At 35.3% G+C, this 22,100-nt stretch overlaps 1 pseudogene; it reads right to left on the bottom strand.

The window, feature by feature from the left end:
• Positions 1-19,193: 19,193 nt before the first annotated feature.
• LOC102994911 (DNA endonuclease RBBP8-like) lies at positions 19,194-21,888 on the bottom strand (annotated as a pseudogene).
• Between the last annotated feature and the right edge of the window lie 212 nt (positions 21,889-22,100).

The raw sequence follows: 22,100 nt of genomic DNA on the forward strand, positions 1-22,100 counted from the left end.
ACTATAAAACTAACAACAAAACAAAATGAGGTAAATCAATTTTACATTAGCTTTGGATATATAATTACTCTTACCTTCTAATGACTTTACTAGTTACCTCAAATTAATTATTTTCATATTTTTCAAAATCGAATTCCTTTATTTTTTCCCTTTTGATTTTGAACAGCAACCTCATACTTACTGTCATGCTCCTCAGGATTGAAGAGTGGGCCCCCAGTGCTCAAATTCTCTTAGCAATGCCCTTTCCCCTGTCCCATAACACCCCCACCTCATTACTAAACATGCTTAATAGATTAATGCCAAGAAAGAAGACTTAATATTAACTGATTATTCATGTCCCTCCTAAAGACCATCAAGATTTACTCCATTATGCCTTATATCTCTATTTATCTCAGCTCCCATAAGAAACTCAAGACTTGAACCATTCTCAATTCTATACAGTTTCATATACTTCTTAATTTGGCCCAAGGTCACATCCTACAAAGTTAACACCAAACCTTCCATTATCCCTCTGAACTTTCAGCAGCACAATTTCTCACATTTTCAATATGTTTTCCTATGCTCCTGTCATTTTATTTCTCTGCCCAAAAGCTGATCATTTAACATTAGTGTGTCCTGTGCAATCTTCATATGTGGCCTCTATTGCAGTTGTTTATGCTTGTCTCACATCTTTCACATATGATAGAGCCTGAAGATGGGATAAGAGTCCTCCTTACTCCTTATTGACATTTCAATGTTTGTTTATCCTGATTTCTAAACTTCTCATCTACTTGGCACCAAACTATTCTATCCATTAGCTCTGATTGTTTCAACCATATACCATTGCTTTTATTGGAGATTTTAAGACCTGAATCACATTTCCTGCCCTACCATTTATCCTTTCATTATTATTGAAATATCCACTCTATCAATGTTCCCATTCAATAACTTAATTTTTCTTCTTCCTTAAATATCTTGTTTTTACAATCCATTCAGTGATCCACTACCATGATCAAACACTAAAAGAACTTGATATCTGCAAGTTATTCAAAATTTCACTCAAGCATCTGAAATTCAGAATACTACATCTTAACTCTCCAATGCACTCTCTATTGAATCCCAACTTAACAATGTTGAATCCATTGTCCTTACCATCTCGGCCCTTTCCCCTTCCCCTGCCACACATGACACTTCACCCTGGCACTCCCTAACTCCTCTCATTTTCTTACTTCTCTCAATAACCACTATTCTAGTTCCCAATTTAAATATATAAGCAACTATCTTGTTCCTTGCTCTCTGTAAAACAGTTTGGACAAAGCACCAACAAGGATTAAAACTCAAATTCTCACCTCTTCTTTACCTGTTTCCAAGTAGCTGGACAAAGTTGGTGAAACACACAACCTTGCAGATTTTAAATTCATTTCACAAACGTCCAGTGGAATCTCCATCCTGATTGTCAATTATTTTACACTTTCTTAGTTATTATTTTACTCTCCTAGACTCCAGTATTTCATATATTTTGCACTCTACTAAATGTTTAGTACCCTTCCTTGGAACAAACTTTCAGCTGCTTGCTTCTCAATTTACTCCTGAAATAGAAGAAATTAGAAGAAAGTGTATATCTTCTAACAGTTACTCCTAAACTACTGGATATTCCTTTTCATTTCAAAGTGAGGATTTAGTCCTCAGACTTCTCTGCTCTATCTATACCCATTTACCAGTTGTTATCATCTATACTCCAGTCTTTAAATAACAACTGTATCATGATTCATATCCCCAGCTTTGAGCATTTTCCTAAATTCCAGGTACATATATCCAACTGCCTTCTAAACATTTCCACTCATATGTCTGACAAAATTAACGTATCCAAAGATAACTTATTTACCTCCATATCTGCTCTGCCCCACCTACCTTTACTCCAATTTCTCCATATCAGTTATTTTCAATGGCATTCATTCAAATCTCAGTTCCCAAAGCATATAATTATTATTTTCTTTCTTTCTTTCACATTCATGTTTAGTCCATTAGGAACTGTATTGCCTCTTCTTCTGAGGATATGTCCAGAATCTGACCATTTCTCATCCCATCTTCAGCACAACCACGTTAGTCCTGAGAACCATCATCTCTCCGCTGGGCGATGTCATTTTATCTGCCCTCCTTGCATCCATTCTTGCCTTTCTATAGTCTCTCTTTTTCAAACAGAAACCAGAGTAGTCTTTTAATCTTTTAAGTTTATATCTTCTCAAATCTTCTTAATGTTTCCATCTCAGAATAAAATCCAGTATCCTTACCATGATTCAGGAATGGATACCTGAGCTAATCTTATTTATCTTCTGACTCACCCACTCATTTTCTTTGTTCAGACCACTCTGCCTTTTTTTTCTTTTTTCTTTTTTTTCACTTCCTGGGAAAGATCAGGAAGCACCTAGTTACTTTGAGACATCAAATCCCTGTTACTTCTTGTGGAATGCTTTCACCCCAGATATCTACTTGACATAGGCTCTCACTCTGATATCTACTCAGATATAATTTACCTCATCAAAAATAGTAGGAGGAGGGCTTCCCTGGTGGCGCAGTGGTTGCGCGTCCCCCTGCCGATGCAGGGGAACCGGGTTCGCGACCCGGTCTCGGAGGATCTCTCGTGCCGCGGAGCGGCTGGGCCCGTGAGCCATGGCCGCTGAGCCTGCGCGTCCGGAGCCTGTGCTCTGCAGCGGGAGAGGCCACAGCAGAGGGAGGCCCGCATACCACACACACACAAAAAAAAATAGTAGAAAATAATACCTAAAAATATTTCAAGTCTACAGTGATAGAGTGAGCTTCACAATCTTTTAACAGATATATAGCTTAAAATTGCATATAAATTTCAAAGATATTTTATCAAGTTTATAAGTTAATTCAATGGTTGATATTTTATTTTCCTAAGAACTTTTCTCCAAATTTCCCACAATCATTGGGAAAGAGATTAAAAGTAATCATTAAAACAAAAGCACACTAACCTCACTTATTTTGGAGGGATAATTAATCATGTCCACAAAATGAATAAAATGCCAATGATATCACTAAAGGAAGGGAAAAAGGATATTCAGAGTCTTCTGTCAGAGCATTACTCAGAATAAGAGTTGTCAATAACAATTGTGTAGGGCTGTATTTAGAGAAATATTCAGAAGAGTTTTTTTTTAATCTATCTTCAAAGGATTTAAATAATGAGGCTGTATATTTTTTTTAGAAAATCCCTCTAGAGTCTAATAAAGCATCTTGGCATAGAATAGTTTTCCTATAAAACCTTTTAAATTTTCTTTGACTCTATTGTCACTGGTTTATGTATAATCCTTGCTCATTAATCCAGTCAACATGTTTTATCTCCGTCAATAAACATTCAATATTTTCATTTTGATGTTGTTTTGCATATCTACTAAAATTCCCACATCTACTTCTTTCTCTGATAATTGGAACATATAGTTCACTGAATTCCTGTAACTTCTTGTTTATATTTAGGACTTTACCTTTTCCAGAGGTCATTCTCTTTTATATCAAAAACCAAACCAAGTACAAAAACACACAACAAAAAACCACCATAGCTTCCTTAATACACATAATACTTTCATTCATAGATAACAGTTACTGATTGGAAAGTTATCGTTTAGTATATTAGAGAATTGGTAGATGTTTATCTCAGGGAAAAATGTAATTATTTTATTTGTTCAGAAAATTTTAGAGTGCTTAGTTTAATGGTTGATATATAACTGGAAATTTTATTTTTCTTATGAAATAAGAAGGGAATTTGGATTTATTTTTATGTTTCGTATGGCTTGATTTTAATGTTATGAAATAAGAGAAACAACAAATAAAAGAACTTGTGAAGGAATGTCAAGAAACATCTATTGATGAGGAAGAATTAAATGTAGCCCATTTTGAAAATGGCTATTTAACTCTGTGGCTCAGGTGGAATCATTAGATTCAGTTCCGACTGTTTATCTCAAGAGATCTCAATAAAATTGTCTAGAATGATACAAGAGATACCAGTAGATTTTCTAGTCCTTTCAATTGATTCAGAGGACACATGATATTATTAGGTAGAGAGTTTGGCTATTTGGGACGCCAAGTATGCTGAATATGATGATGATGAGGAGGAGGATGTAGATTCAGAGGTCTTTTGAAACTGAAAGCCTACCAGACCTAATTTGTCAGAATCTATAATTAATTTATAATTGTAACCAATATATTTTTGTTTTATTAATTAGACAATAGTGGAGTTGGGTGATTAGTTAGAGTAATCTACTTTATTTGTTGCTATAAAAAGCCAGTCCTGGGGGCAGGGAAGGGAGAGAAAAATTGGGAAATTGTGACTGACATATACACACTACTGTATATAATATAGATAACTAATAAGAACCTATTGTATAGCACAGGGAACTTCACTCAATACTCTCTAATGACCTATATAGGAAAAGAATCTAAAAAGAGTGGATATATGTATATGCATAACTGATTCACCTTGCTGTACAGCAGAAACTAATACAACATTGTAAATCAACTTAACTCCAATAAAAATTCATTTAAAAAAGAAACATTAGAAAAAGCTACTTCCAAATCTGAGTGGATTAACAGTATAATTTTTTTTTGTCTCACTCACATCATAACTCAGTGTTATTGAGAAACTAGTTTGGCAGATATCCTCCAAGTGTTGTCCTAAAGATTCATTCTCCATCCAACTTTTGAGACTGCAATTTTAAAGAGCTGGCTGAAGAAATCTTTCAGGATAGAAAAAGGTGTTTTTTTGTTTTGCTTTGTTTTGTTTTTTTTTTTTGTGGTACACGGGCCTCTCACTGTTGCAGAGCGCAGGCTCGGCGGCCATGGCTCACGGGCCTAGCCGCTCCGTGGCATGTGGGATCTTCCTGGACCGGGTCACGAACCCGTGTCCCCTGCATCGGCAGGTGGATTCTCAATCACTGCGCCACCAGGGAAGGCCAAACAAGGTGTTTTTATGGACCAAGTCTAGAGGTGGCACACATCAATTTAAAACCACATTACATTGGACTGAATTTTACAAAGTCCCAATGTAAATGCAAGTGAGGCTGTAAAAAGTATTCATGTGCTTGAAAAGAGGAAATGGGATAAGTAATCTAGCCAAGATTTTCCAAAAGGCAAAGAAATGGATGATGTTATTTTTATTCCATTTATTTACACTTTCATATCTAATACTTGTAAACAGATAAATGTCAAAGTATTTTTATTTGGAAAAAAACTTCTATGTTCTTATCATAGTCTAAGTGGAGGCATAGGATAGTGCACCAAAGACAGTCACCTAGAACAAACACAGAAGATTAGAGAATAACAAATGTCTTTGGCCTGATTCACATACAATTCTTGGCAATCATAAAGGAATGCTGAAATCACTGAATATCATTTTAAGTGAAGAACTAAACTATTGTTTCTAATTAATTTCTATTTTTTATTTTATGCTGATATTTTCTGGACTATTTTGTTAATTCAATTACAGAATCCTGCTAGTGTAGCAGATTTTTTTTTTTTTTTTTTTTTTTTGTGGTACACGGGCCTCTCTCTGTGTGGCCTCTCCCGTTGCAGAGCACAGGCTCCGGACGCACAGGCTCAGTGGCCATGGCTCACAGGCCCAGCCGCTCCGCGGCATGTGGGATCTTCCCGGACCGGGGCACGAACCCGTGTCTCCTGCATCGGCAGGCGTATTCTCAACCACTGAACCACCAGGGAAGCCCTAGTGTAGCAGATTTTTAAGTGAATTGTTCCTTTGTTGCAGGTGACAGAATAATGTTTATAGATTCAGGACACATACCATAGTGATCAATAACTCAGTCTTTGGAGCCAGGTTGTATGGGTTAAAGTCTCAGTTCCGCTAGTTTTTAGCTGTATCAGACAAGGTCCCAGCAGGAAATAGAAATAGGGTAAACGTTAAACATTGAATAAAGATGGTTCGGAGAAATCTCCATGAACATTCTTTTATAAAATGTTGTTAAAGCATGATTAAATGGCAAACATGCCTTGGAAATTATTGTACTATACATATTAATATAGTTATCTCCCTCAAAACCATTTGCTTACATTTTAGGGAGAATTTCACCTCTCCTCCCAAATTATTTCTTTTTTTTTTTTTTTTTTTCAAATTATTTCTTTTTATTCCAGAATAAAGATTTCTCTCCTGAAGGGAGATTGGACCAATGCACCAACCACCATATATAATCTCTGAGCCTCATAATTTCAGGATCCCTCTCTTGTGATGAAACCCCACTGCAAGAACAGATGAACATTTGGATCTTATGTCTTCCCATGAACTGGACAATGGGGAACTGAATCTAAGGTGCTCAAAGACTGATAAGCAGTATGATAGGAGATTTCATGTTTCCTGTCAGGGCTATTTATAAAGATGTGAGAACTTAATAGGGCTTTAGGACACCATTAACAACCACAAGAAACTAAACCTTGGCCTATAGAGGCATACAGAGAAGGTGGTCATCACATAACTGGAAGACTAGTGACTAAAAATTAGGAGTTTGGGGATTTAAAAGAGTACATTACTATTTCTACTTTTTTTTTTTTCTATACAGTAGTCTTTTTCATGTGCCTCCCTTTGACCAAATCTAAGTGGAAGCCAGACAGCAAGTGTCCACTGAAGCAGTTCATAAAGTTTAGCTTCCTGAGGCATAGAACATGGTGGATAAGGGTGAAGAGTCAATCTGGAAGAGCAAATAGACTGAAGCCCAGTTTCTGCCTTTAAAGATTTCATGTTTTATGTTTAAAATACTCTTTTCTTATACATACAAACTCCAACTATGAAGTATGGATGAATTTTACTGTCTGAAATTCCTTGAACTAAACATTCTTCTATTCTAAAAACTCATTCTTATCCTGTGTACCATTGAACTGTCATATCTATCTGTTAGTTTATCTTTCTCACTATTTTAAAACCATAGTCACTTGCAACAAAGCGTCTCATAATTATTGTGCCGTACACGTCCTAGTGTTATTCTCACTGGGTCATACCCTGAGTTAGGGTAGAATCTGTGAATTGCTTCTAATGAGTAGAATATGGATATTACTCCCTTGATCAGGTTACATTATTTAAGAATCAGTATTTGCAGATGGGAGTGAGAGAGTCCCTTGCTGCCATATTGTGAAAGAGGCTGTGAGAGAATGATGTGACAAGGAGCCATGGGGGCACCTCTAGGAGGTGACTCCAGGCCTATAACCAGCAAGAAAATCCCCCATAGCTGCAAGAGGAGGAATTCTCCCAATTACTTGCATGATATTGGAAATATATTCTTGCCAGTCAACATCCAGATGAGAACACAGCCCAGTCACCATCTTGATTGAAGACTTCTGAGGCCCTGAGCAGAGGACCCAGTTAAGCTGTGCCTGGACTCCTGACCCAAAGATACTGAGAGACAATAAATATGTCTTGGTTTAAGCCTATAGGGGTGTGGTCATTTGTTACAGAGAAGAAGAAACTAATATTATTATTTTTTATAATACTATTTTTAAATACTATTTTTTCAAAGAACTCAGCTTTTCTTATACGATCATGAGTCTCTCATTACCTTCAGGTCATATCTCCTATAATTCATTATTTTTTTATCAGAAAATCTCAACTTAAGAAATACCATTGTTTCAAGTTAACATATGCACTAGGAAAACAATTTATTTTATAAAAATATAAAATATGGATATAAAGTATAAAAATTACCTTATATATTATATATATTTTCAGATAAAAATGAGTTTAAATGCATTTACTTAAAAGCAGAAGGCTTTTGATATTGTTGATTTTCTGAAAATATTCCTTTTCTGATGTAGACACTAGTCAAATGGATGAGAGAATGAGGAAGAGTAGTAAAAAGTTGCCCCCTTCATGCTCAGAAATTGTGTATTGCCAGTACACAAAAGGAAGATTTAAGCTCATTCTAATTCTTTAATTCTTATAGATTATGTAAATTATTCTACAGAAATGTTCATCACCAGAACAAAGCTGCCTTAAATGTATCAATAAGTAATCTAATAATTATCAGGCTACGTTGTTTATGTCTTCTACACTGTGAACTTAAAATGTGTAAAAATTCAGCAATCTTCTTTCCCTGTGTATAGCTGGACAGTGATTGGAAGTACAGATTTACTAGTTTTCCTTTAAATGTAATGGTATCAGAACGAGGTCCCTACTATATATTAGGCTCTGACTGGTGTTGTGACAGCCAGTGCTGGCCCTAATCTTATTGTTAATGTCAAAGACCAAGCATGACAGCCCAGACAAGATAGGCTCCAGTGAATGACAGAGTAATCAGTCTGGAAAAGAACTGGCTCATCCATAAAGGATCAGACACTGGACAGTCACTATCAGCATGTTCACATGTTTGCTTCTTTTCTCATTCTGATGACAGCTAGATCATTTAACATCTTATCCTTATGTCAAAGATTATTTGAAATTCATGTTATTCTACACTCTAAACTAAAGGAATAAAAATGTTGTATATGTCAGAATTATTAATATATGAAATTCAAAATATATAAGTGCATTCTGTGAAAATAATTTTAAAATATAGGACTTTACAAACTGCTCAAAAAATGTCCCTTCATCATCTCACGCTCAGTTTTCTAAAATGCAGTATCAAACAGTTCCTGCTCAGGTTGTAAAGGTGTCTAACCTTTTTTATGTCTTTATGATTTCTATTCCATTTGGTCATGATGTATATTTTAAGCAATTAAGTAAATTTATATTTGATGCTTCAAAGAAAGGGACACATTAGTCAACTTAGTATATTGTACCTGTCCAATAATTTTTTAAGAACATGCAGAAAATCCATGTAGTAATACTTTATTTCTGTGAAATCTCTAATCATAGATCTTTTTAAAAGGTTAACAACATATAAATCTCTTATTAAAGAAAATTTATTATATATGACACTGAAGTGTTAATATCATGTGTTACTAAGTTTCCTATATGATATTTCTTGAAAAGGGTATTGTATCTTATTTCAAGAAAATTCTCTGTATTCTATATAGTACAGTTCTGAAAAAAAAAAAAAAAAACCCTTGCAATATGTCATCTCACATCAATTTATCTGAACTAGAAAAGCTTGATTGCTCTTCCAGTTATTGAAGAAAAAAATTAAAATCTTAGGTGGTAACATAAAGATACTATTAATATCTCACCTTAGAATGTATCGGAAAATATATTATTTTTTTGATAAATTTATAATACATTTCCAAAATAACTGAGAAGTGTATTCAGTATTTGGGGAGTATATAGCTACTAAAAAAAATTAGAAACAAAACAAAACAAACAGACAAGAAAATGACTATAATTTTAATTTTAAGATAATAGTTAAAATTATTGTGTTTTTGATAATTTGCATTATGATGTCAAATCAGAATTTTGAATAATATAAATTTCCTATGACTTCATGATGAGTCAGTGGAATAATGAAATATGCTTTTTTATTAAAATGTTTTTGGATTTAATATTTTAAAAATATATATACATTTATATAAATTTGGAATTTTAATATTTATATAAATTTGGTTCCTCAAAATAATAATTTATCCTAGCAATGTTGCAGTTAAAGCTTGGAGTTTAAAATGTTGATTAACTTTAAATTCTATTTTATACTTATTTGACTATAATTAGTAATGTATCTTTTAACCAATGAACATACAACATTCAAACTTTTGTTGACCTTGAGAGAAGTGTTTCATAGGAGGAGAAGAACCTACCTATTGAATGTTAAAGTCAGTAAAAGTTAAATAAAGAAATAATTAAAGAATACTTTTTGAATGATATTTCTGTCAATGATAAAAGAGAAAGAAAACAAGAAATAGAATTAGGTATAGCATCAAGTGAAACTGCTGGATTTAATTCTTTTTCTTTCCTTCAAGAAGGGACATTTTAGAACATGTTGAATATTGCTGAAAATGATTTATGTGCGAGAGAGAAATTAATAATGCAGGAAAAATAAGGGAAGAGCAGTTGGAATCCAGACACTAATGAATTGATTTTTTATTTGAAAGGGACAGGGATATGTCTCCCAGTCATACGAAGGAAACTAGGAAATAAGAATACAGACATAGGATGGTTTATACATTGGTCCTCAAAAGCTGAGTGAGGGTTCACTTAATTTGTTCTATGTTTTCTCTAACATAAAACATAAGGACATCAGTTGAGATTACAGAGAAGAGGAGAGTCTGTTAGAGGTTTTCAGAGAAAAGAAAAAGATAAAATATTTAATCAGGAAAATGGGCGAGCTAAATTAAAATGAAAAACATAAGCTAAGGTTCAGCATCTTGATTATAAAAGGAGAAACATCAGGACTACTATGTTATTCTCCCAAATCAACATTTAATTCCTTAGGTTCAGGAAGACAGGATGTGGGTGTTTGGAGGCTTAATTTAGATTTATTATCACTAGGTGAGTATAAAAAGGAAAGAACTAAGTGTGGCAAATGGGGATATTTAAAAGTGAAATCAAGTGAACAATTAGAGTAGACCATAAAACATTTGAGTATATAAACAGGGTGATGGACCAAGAAATAATGATGGGGTTAATGGATTGGATGAATCAATATCTTAAATAATTACTGAAATGGATTAATTACAGGACATGAACTGGTGATGTAAGTCATGTTACCTGAGTGAAGGATTTCTGAAATTAACATGTTGGACTTGGTACAATTTTTTTTATTATTCACAAAGTGTATACCATAGCAGAGATAAAACTATTATGAGAGTAATAATTATGACAGAAGTAGAGATAGAAAAGAGGACAATTGCTAGATACTAAATTGATTTGTCATTGGGAAATAGTGTTCTGGACTTGGGAAGACATTAAATATGAAGTGAGAGAGCTTGTGGTATAATTTATTGGAAATAACTGAAACAAAATTAGTCTTCTTAAAAGTAAAACAGTATAAATAACTAATAAACACACACATCCATATTTTTCATTATACCTGGTATGTGCACAGTTGCAAAATGATGACAGTGATTAATGGAAAGGTAGTGAGTGGAGCAGTCAATTTTTGCTCCCCATGCCATCTTCCCTCAGCTCACCTCTGACACCAACAATAACTATGATGGACGGTCTTGTGTATGGAAACAGAATCTAACCTCAGATATCTTTCATTAATCTTTCTGCTTTTCTTCCTTAGGGCTTTCTCTGATTTGTCTGATGTGTGGGACCATTAACACCTCCAGGAACAACTTTCAACCAGTAGGAGATGAGAAGTGGTGCATAAGTGATGGGGAAATGAAGACAAAGCCTCTGATCCTTCAGACAGTAGGTTCTAGGCTCAGAGGGCTCAGGTGAGTTGAGCCCTAGCCTACAGCAGTAACTTTACAAGCAAAACATCTTTCTATGGCTGTTCCATTTTCACTGTCTCATAACCCTTACTTCTATTTCTGCTTCCTCAGATCACCTCCAAATAATCTAGCTATTCCCAAGTTCTTTTTACAGACTTTGCTTTCAGGCACAGATTTATACATGTAAGGATTATATATTTCTTTAATTTGAGTAAATGATACAAGAAATTACTTGTGAAGAAGGCCCTTCTAAACATAAGATATATTGTAACTCTTATGTCTAGAGAACCTGGCCCACAAGTCTCCAAAACAGGGACCCACTACTTATCACCACTTGACAGGGGTGAAAAACCTTTCACCTCCTTTAAAAGCTTTGTTTTGCAGTTTCACTGTGTTTTGATATACCTTCCTCGACCTTCCTATCTTTTGAGCCATGTCTACGTGGCTCTTTGCCTACCATGCTGCAAATAATAAGAGGAAACCCCAGATTCCTGAGTGTTGATATTGCTGGTGAATTGAAAACCAGTTTGCCAGGTGGACCATCTCCATTAATAGACCTACCCTCTTTAACTCTGTTGGAAGTGATGGCTGGTGGTGTTCAGTTTCCTGGCTTCTCCTAGTCATTAGTTTAGTGGATGTGGTAACTTGAGCATGTGGTTTTGTGATGGCTTCTGTGGGGTGTTTGGTCTTGTCAGAATTGCACAGCTTGCACAGCGATGTGAATGCCTTCTTGGAGCAGGGATGCCCTGGTGGGTATCTGAAGGTAGTTTATTGTGGGTATTTAAGGTATGAGTTGTGGGTCAACAAGAGGTGAAGTTGCTGCTCTAGCTTTCTTAGGCTTCTCCCATCTGTTGATTTCAATTAGTGAAAAATTAAGTAATAAAAATAGTGCCTATAGTGCATATTATCAACTACAGTCATTGCCATTTTCAGTGGGAAAATTGGACCACAGTTATATTTTCTCCATAATATATTGGATATGTAGGAGAAATAGACATATGAATGAAATGTGGAATGAATTTTAAAAATTTTCAAGTCAAATAAAGTCAGTGGAGACAATTTGTATAATTTAAAGTAGCTTGTTCAAATGGCATAGCTAGATAAATGAGATGATGCTGAGAATTTTCCCATAATTCGGAGCTGAGATTGGCCACTTCATATTTAGGATGTACCTGTTACAATTCCAGTGTTTACCACCCACTGAAATATTGTAGTTTTTCTAAGAGAGTCCACATTACTCTCATTCTTTTTTCTGTGAACAACTGTAAGCAGCTCTTTTGCCCCTTCCTTGTTTGGCTGTTTTATCTTCCCCTCAAAACTTAAAAACTTAATTATAAAATGAAATCACTAGGCAATATTTAACCTAACTCCTGACTTATACTCCACTGGATGCACACAATGCCTTGCCTAACCTTTTGCTTCTTTCCCTAGATCAAAAGAAGTAAGAATAAAGAATAAGTAGTTGAAGAATGACTAGCTCTCTGCTCCCAGCTTCCCCCTTAACATTTCTGCAGGTTAGACCAGTGGGAAAGATAACATCTAAAGAAAAATCAGGAGTCAGCCAGTCTGCACACAATGGAAAATGACACAACCTCACCTCCTGCCTAGCTGATTCACTGAGATTCTTCCCGCTTTTTCCCTTTAAAAACTATCATGACTGAGCAGAATCTTGGGAGTTGGTTATTGGACATGAGTCTGTCTTCTCCCCAGGGTTGCCAGGCTCTCTAATAAAACAACCTTTCCTTTTCCAACCAACACTTGTCTCTTGAGTATTGGCTTTCGAGTAGGGAGCAGCTAAGCCTGCATTCAGTAACACAATGATCTGTGTCAGTTCATCACATCTTTACCTTGATTTGAAGCACTGAGAGCAGATACACATCATTTGTAACTCTACTGCTTAAGCTCTGTGGTTTGTGAGTTCTTTTTACTTGCTAGTTTTCATGCCCATGTTTCATCTTCATAATTTAGGGAGAAACTTTGTCACAGTAAGTCTGTAACAGAGCAAGAGAAAGTTGAAATTGTGTTTCAACAAAGAACCACACGTTCAGCCTTGGAGAAAGTAATAAAATAGACTGAAATAATTCCTCTCTTTTCTATAAAAAAGACTAAGTTGTTTCTTAAGACTCTTGTTTGTAAACTATGGAAAATCTCTGAAGTTAGTCTCCATCCACCAGGGAAAGAGGCATTTCTAAGATTGTATTACCATTGAACAGTAGACTCATGTATTTTTGTGTGCAAAGATATAAAATATTTAAATTAAAAGGACATTATATTTTTTAGATTTTCCCCCCTTTTTTTGTTTGTTTGTTAGTTTCAGACCAGAGGGGGCCAGGTTTGCTAATAATTCTTTTCTGTTTGTAATGCATTATCAGAAAGATTGTGTAAGAATACTGAAGTAATTCAGGTGAAATCTGCTTATTCACAGATTCCCAACAACTGGGGTTTGTCTTAATTTGCTTGGGCTGCTTTAAAAAAATATCACAGATTGTATGGTTTATAAACGATAGAAATTTATTTCTCACAGTTCTGGAGAATGGAAGTCTGAGATCTGGGTGTCCGCACTGCTGGTGAGGGCCTTCTTCTAGGTTGCAGACTGCCAACTTCTTGCTGTGTCCTCACATGGTAGACGGGATGAGGAATCTCTCTGGGGTCTCTTTTATTAGGGTATGAATCCCATTCATGACTTAATCACCTCTGAAAGGCCCCATTTCCTAATACCATCAACTTCAGCATTAAGTTTTCAACATATGAATTTTGGGGAAACACTTTCAGCCAATAGCAGTATTTTTCTTCAATTATTGAATATGAGAATCATCATTTATTAATATTTATATTTTTAGATCATACACAAATAATTCAATGAACTTTAAGAAATACTTTAGCATACTAAATGCATCAAAGTATAGATTTTGAATCCATTTTCTTTTATCTCTCCATATTACAGCTTTTGTGTACTATATATTGACTGACAGAGAGATTAAAGGGTTATTCAGTGAGAAATCACTCCATATTTTGTTAAAATTATAGAGCATTTTTTGAGCAAGCTATGAATTGCCAGACTTAACAACCTAAATTAGTATTTCTTAATTTAATAGAAATAAAGTGCAAGAAAACAAATCAACTGGCTGAATATGAAATAGGACTTTCAACTTAAGCTACCCAGCATGTAGATTAATATTGTTACAAACAGTATCATCCTTGCCAGATTTGATGTGCTTTATCTGCTATTTTAAGTGGCAGAGCAATGACTGGAAGGGTGGATGTTGAGAAAGGCAATCACGTGCAGCCTGTTGACCCTTGGACCTGCAACATTTTCTTCATGGAGATAAGGAGACCTGGGAGCCTATGCTGATCATATCACCTTATTTGGTAATATCTTCCCCCATTCTGGATTTGATGTGTACTTTGTTCTGCTTAAGAGTGTACATCAAATAGCACCTGGCCAATATCACTGCTCTATCTCTTCTTGGAAGAGAACAAATGGGGTCCTACACCTGCAGCATGGGGTGATGCACACCACCATCTCTCCCTGTTTCAGCTGCATGGGGTGGTGAGGAGGGAGACCACTTGGCCTTGGGGACTGTCACTCACTATTGAAGCTGATCTTACTCCATCTCTTCTCAATGAGGAAAGACTTACTCCATCCAGTGTCTGTGTAAAGTTGTGTTGTTGGGTTTTTCTTGGGTATTCTAACACCTGAAAACCAGGTAGCAGTTGACATCTTGGGACTGCTGCCCCTGGTGACAGGCATTATTATGCTCTTTGCTGTCTTCCATGAAGTGGGACTCCTCCCAGGAGGATGTCATTTGCCCAAAAATGTACGAATATTGCTTATTTTAAGTTATCTTTTTAAAAGTATTAAACATGAGAATTTATCTTTTGTTTAACTTTTGTTTTACTTAAAATTGATAGCCAACATGTACGCTAAAACCAATTAAATAGTACATTGATGCAAATAGCTTAGAATACTTCCCAAGTGTAAAGTCAGGTATATATCAGCTTGACATAGTTAATAACACTTTTTTTAAGTGGGTATTGACATTATTCTGATAATCAGCTCATTTATATCGCCCTTGGGGAAGAACATTTCTTGATCTTACAATGATTTCATATATGTCCTTATTAGGAAATAACTATTTTTTTCAGATTCTTTCTTTTCAAATTCCTTCCAGATTTCAGATTCCTTCCAACACTTTCCCTGTAGCTATGTGTTGCCATAATTTCTGGGCAAATTTTAACTTGCACCACTTCATATACAACAATGTGAAAAATCTTTTCTCTTCTACCTTTTCTCCAGAGAAAAATTGAAAACTATTAAGAAATTCATTTAGGCGCTTAGAAATAGTGTTTCTTCTCTTTGATTCTTTATTTTCCTGCTCTGATTCATGTATGAGGATTATTCAAACGTTTATGCCTGCTGCAGCTTCAAGAGAATGTTCCACCTGTTTATTAGAGTAGTGGGAAGCTTTGTTCCTCATTATTCCGTTAATCAAATCTTTCTCTGGAGTCCTTGAATATCAAATCTTCTTTTATATTTTATTCATTTTTGACTTTGTCACCTTTTATTCAAATGCTCTTGGTTTTATTTTTCTCTTTATTACTTTTAACACAAAATAGGCTTTTAGAAACAATTGTATTCACAATAACACCCATATTTAGTTAAAATACATATAATTAAAATGATTGATTCAGAAGCAAGTAATCTCAAATTGCATCTCACAAAATAAACTGAAACAAAATAAAATAATCAATATAAGTAAATGTAGTCATCTTTAAGAAATATAACAAATTTTTGGAAAAATGTAAGTTTGTGACAATATGTCAGCAATATTTTAAATGTATATTTTTCTAATACTTTTAAACCCTAAAAAAGGTTATCTTTTGTTGATTATTCTCATTTTTAACAGAAAAAGTTTGAATCATAAATTCTACTTTTCAATTTGCTATATAGGTGCAAATAAAAATAAATAAAATATGTGTAATTAGAGATTTGGGGAGAGAATGCCAGCTGCTTAACAAAATGTGTGGTTTTCTTCCGCCTGGACTTGTTTCTCCTCCAAGTTTGTATTTAGTTTTGGTCCTGTGACTGCATCCTAGCCCATGACATTTGAGAAGAGATGCACTGGGCCAATTCCATCTTGACCTATGAATACCACTCAAATCCCTCTTTTGTTTTCTTTCCGTCTGATGGTTACATATCTCTTCCCTGTGCAGCTTTGGTGCATTCATGACTTCCTAAATCAAACTCTCTCAGTCCTTGAGCAAGAAAGTCAATATTGGTCTATTCCCAGATTTAGAAAAAAATTCAACTGTATTAAGTCACAGAAATGTAGGTATTAATTTATTATAGCAGATACCACAACCTTAATTAATGCACTGTTTTCAGATAGCGTTAGATAACAGGGAACTGAAAAATAACATTTCATGTTTCTTTTTCTTGTGAAATCACCTGGATAAGAATTCTAATTTAAGACAATCAACTGAACCATACAAAATTTGATATTATTTTGTTACCTTATATCATTAGTATTTTTTAAATGTATTCTATTGAGGCAATGTTGATTTATAACATTATATAAGTTTAATGTGTACATTATATTTTTTCTTCTATATACATTACAACTTGCTCATTACAGAAAATTTAGTTTCCATCTGTCACCATACAGTTGATCTCTTTTACCCATTTTTCCCTCCCCTCCCCCCTCCCCCTCTGGTAACCACTACTCTGTTTTCTGTATTTGTTTTGAATTGATTTGGTTTGGTTTGTTAATTAATTTATCTTTATTTGTTTCTTTATTAGTTTTTTATATTTCACATAGGAGTGAAATCTGATGGAAGAGTTCCATTCAACATTTCTTGCAAGGCAGGTCTAGTGTTGATGAACTCCCTCAGCTTTTGTTTGTCTGGGAAATTATTTATACTTCATATCAGAATGATAACTTTTCTAGATAGAGTATTCTTGGTAAACTGTTTTTATCTTTCAATGTTTTGAGAATGTCATTCTACATCTGGACTGTAGGGTTTCTGCTGAGAAATCTGCTGATTGCCTAATGAGAGTTCCTTTGTAGATTACCATTCTCTTTTCCTTGGCTGCCTTTAAAATTCTTTCTTTGTCATTTACTTTTGACAATTTTAATGTATATTTGCTTTGGAGAAGGTCTTTTTGTATTGAGGTATTTAGATGTTCTCTTAGTTTCATGGACTTGTATATCTAGTTCCTTCCCCAGGTTTGGGACGTTCTCAGCTATTATTTCTTTAGATAACCTCTCACCCTTTTACTGCTTTTCTCTTTCTGAGATACTCATTACCCTAATATACCCTTCCAAAAAGAGTTGGATAATTCTTGTAAAATTTCTTTATTTTTTTTATATCTTACTTCCCTTCCATCTTCTATTTGTATCATTACCAGATTTTCATCTTTGAGTTTGCTAATTTTCTCTTCCATATAGTTTGCCCTATCTTCAATACTTTCTTATGCATTCTTCACCTCATTTATTGAGTTTTTAGCTCCAGAATTTCTCTTTGGTTCATTTTTAGAGTTTCAATATCTTTAGTAAAGTATTCCTTCTGTTCATTAATTTTATTTCTGATCTCATTAAAGTGCCTTTCTGAGTTTTCTTATAGCTCATTGAGTTTCTTCAGAACACCTATTTTGAATGCTCTATCAGTTAGATTGCAATATTCCATGACTTTAAGTTTGGTTTTTGGAGAATTGTCATTTTCTTTCTGTGGTATAGTGTTACTGTGGTTCTTCATGGTGCCTGATGAATTCCCTTGTTGGTGCATTTGAAATTAAATGACAGGTTAGAAGTTAGAGTCTTGTTTTCTGGTAGGTGACACTAAAACACAAGTTTTTTCTTTCTCTTACCTGAGCTGTCTCTGGTTCTATTTGAGAGTTGGTGCTTTCCAGCCTCTACCACCTCGGTAACAAATGGGGATTCTTGCTTTCCTTATAGCTTTTTGTGCCTCCAGGGTTGTTGTTGCCTTGTTTCTGCCAGTGTCGCTGTCATCACTGGGATGGTGGACTCTTCCCTGGCATCCAACATCCCCTGAGTCACAGGCTCTGCCACCATGGAGAAAGGGGGACAGTAGGAGGGGAGCTGGGGTCACCCAGATGCTTCTATCCTGTCTGGTATCATAAGGCTTGCTGGTTCTGCACTGCAGATGAGTAAGATGGGGGCTGAGGTTGTGGGCACCACAGTGACTGGAGAGACAGTGTACCAATCCACACTGCCATGGCTACTCAGTTAACTTTGGCTACAGGCACTACTGTTGTAAGGAGGTTGGGGTCCTGTGTGCCACCTTCCCTGTTGCTGCTGGCCTCTCTGAAGCTGTGGACTCAGCTACTGCAGTCGGAGGGCCAGGGTTGCAGGCACCAATTCTGCTATTTCCCAGGCTCTGCCTCTTCTATGTGTTCCAGACCTCCCACTTTTATATGTACAGATGTGTGGAATTCTCCAGCTTCTTGCTGTATTGAGAAGAAACACCTTTGTTGAGTTGTGGATATTTTACTAGTTGTAGTTTGAAGGGGATAGAGAAAGGTTTTTCTTCACTTTGCCATATTGCTGACATCCTGTCTTCTTTTAAATTGATTTTTTTTCATAATGGTAATTAGGTATTACCAAATAAATTAATAAACAACTCTTAATTCAGAGTGCAAAATAAAAGCACCTTATTATTTTAAAGGTGCAAAAGCAAGAAAATACAACATAAACTTATCCACATTTTTAAGTAGTCATGTGTGTGATAGGTAAATGCCATTTAAAAACATTTTCAATAGAAAAATGATTTGTAAATCAGTTTACAGAAGATCAAAAAAATCAATGTTTAATACCAACTTTAACTATAAATAACTAAAAAGAAAATTGTCCTCTCTTCTCTTTTTGCTTCAACATTTATGTCTTCTGCTCTTTGCATTTGAGAGAAAATACTGCACTGTAAGGCTGCCATCTTTTGGGATGAGGACAAGAATCAAGATCTTCTTTAATGTAACCTCTTTCCATGTAAGTCTGAGTGGAAAGAAAACCAACTTCCCAGAAATTCTCTGGTGTGTTGGGTGGAATGTAGCAAAATTGGTGTTCAGCAGGAAGCCAACTTCTTTCCTCTTTCTTCTGCTGGAAAATCTGCATAATAAAATTTTACATTCCTTACATGTGTGTCCGAAATTTTCTTCTCTTCTTTTTTCTGAACCACCTCAATAAGAGGAAAATTTTGTAAGCTAGTTCCTCTTTCATCATCTTTAAAATATGGCTCCACAAATGCTTTCTGTTTGATCTTATCTTGTTTATCACTATGAGTGTTTGATTGTTTTTGTAGTAGCTGACAACATCTTCTCTTCATCTGCTACTTGGGGGAAGCTATCCGCCAAACAGGATGCATATTTTTCATGTGTAGTCTGGTCAAACATATCTTCCAAGCTATCCTTCATTTTTCTTTCTCCATTTGGACTTTTTTCTCCCTTCTGCTCTTGCTTCTTCATTTTAAAAGCATAGTTTTGCTAACCAACGTACAGTCCATGTCCACTGTCTCTCCTCCTGCTAATATTGACTGACTGCCATCCTTTATATCTACTACAGTAATATCCATTTTATACTGAGAAAGATCTGCTCTTGGATCTATACTCCACTGGATATTTTCAAAGGATACATCTTGGTTGTTTGTGGAGACTTTATTTTAGCAATTCTACATGGATTTAACAGAAGAACTGGTTCAAATTCACATGCTTCACGGATTTACCTAGTTTTTATTTTTATAGGCTCATGAGAACCAGCACCCTTCATGTCATCAAAAAGATTCTCTTTCTCTAAACTTTCACGTGGATGCAGAGGGATTCTAAAGATAGGATTTTCTTCCTTTATTTGTAACAGTGTTTTATTATCTGGAGATTTACTCAAGGACTGGAAAAGAGACTCCTGTAAACAGAGCTCTTTTGGTTTAACCCACAGCTCCCATTCAAGGCTCCCACGCAAGGGCTTGAGGAAGAGCCCTTTGGAACGGGCTTCAAAACTTCATAGAGAGTTACTTGCCTAAATCTGAGTTTAGAGTTCTCACTTCCTTGGCTTTTCTCTTGACACTGAATAGCTGAAAATCGATCAGACAGATCCAGAGGTTTATCCATCACATAGTCTCCATTCATGGAAGAACAATTATCCAGTGCAAAAGGAAAAGCATTTTCTTTATCAAAGGAGGTTTGGGGGCAGCTTATTTTATCTTCAATTTCTTCATCAATTTTCTTCCTTTTGGTTCTGCCTCCCAATGATTTCAGGGGTACTACATGTTTATTTTTATCAGTAACAGTATCTTTAGTGTGATCAATACTATGCTGTTCACTTAGGGGTTCACTTGTATTTCTATTTATAAGCATCTGCTTATTAGAAATGACTGGTTAGTGATCTTGTTCACTTCAGCTCCAAGATTATGATGTGTAAAAAGAGCACCATCTTCAGATTTTGATCTAGGTTTCTCTAATCTATAATTAGAAGTGTTGCTGAAAGGCACTATTTTCAGATTTTTGTTTTGTTTTCTTTTGTGTTTGTTTTGGTTTTTTTCCCCAGTCTCTAAAAGAGAAGAGAAAAAAACTTGTATTCAAACCTAAACTACATTTAACCTTAGAGGTAGCTCCAAGTACAGGAGATGATACCTGAGTGGTCAATTCTTCTTGAGGAGGAGCCTTTGAATTAGAATCTGAAAATGTTAAACTATCTTCACCATTTCTTCTAGATTCCTCAAAATGCCTTTTTTTGGTGATCTCATTCCAGGCAGTGGTAGACCTCATCACCAAGAGGGTTCCTAGGGCCTCAAGATTCAGATTCACCTTGAACACTAAGTCCAAGTGTTTCAGCAACAACTGTAGCTAAATTATCAGGTGAATAACTGCTTTTTCCATATGTTTTAGCCATTGGAGCTCGACTCTGATCACAACTGTTGGTCACTAGAATTTCACTTTCATTAGGTTTATGTTGTGGATGAGTTGAAGACTTTGGTACTTTTTTCAATTCATGTGCACATGCAGAATGCTCCAGTTTAGTATGTGTTTGTTCTACGTGTTGGACGTGGCGGTTCTCCTTTCTTTGTAGCCGGTTAGCACCAGAAAATGTAAACGTTGTTATTGATGAATCTGGAATAATTCCTTCTTCAGGTTCGAGATCAGTTGCTTGATGTTGTTGATCATTCTCAATTTTCTGCAGCAGCTATTCAGAAAACATATTATTTTCTTCCTGTAGGTATTTTTTCATTCATAAGCTCAGTGATAACTTTAAGATTCTGTTGTTGAATATTTTCAAACTCTTGTTGTTTCTTCCACTTATGCCCTTCAGTTACTGCACAGTGATCACATAATCCTGTTCTTAATTGATCTTCTAAAACTTTAATGGTTTCATGAAGGACTTTCTGTTGCTCTCTCAGCTGTTGATTTTTGGTGAAGAATTCTTCTAGTCTTTTTGCATCTAAAATTCATTCCTTTTTCAGTTTGGTTACTTTTACTTGTAAATCTTGTACTTCTTTATCATAATACTCCTTTAGTTTTGTCCAAAGATCCTTAAAGTCATTAGATACATCTGGGTTTCCACAACTGCTTCCAGAGACAGGCATCTTGCTTAATATGCTTAATGTTTTCTGACCTTTTCTGTTACATTATATAGGTCTGAAGTTGTCTTTGGCCAGTTTAAATGCAGCTTGCAAGATTGCCTCGAGATTCTTAAAAGCCCCAGCACGGAAGCAGACACACTGTGGGGCTGGGCAGAGAAGGCCGTTTTCTTTTCTCCTTGTTTGCCATTTGCTTTTCTCCTAGTTCCCTCACTAAT

Source organism: Physeter macrocephalus, chromosome 13 (genome assembly GCF_002837175.3).
Source record: "Physeter macrocephalus isolate SW-GA chromosome 13, ASM283717v5, whole genome shotgun sequence".
NCBI classification, from domain to species: Eukaryota; Metazoa; Chordata; class Mammalia; order Artiodactyla; family Physeteridae; genus Physeter; species Physeter macrocephalus.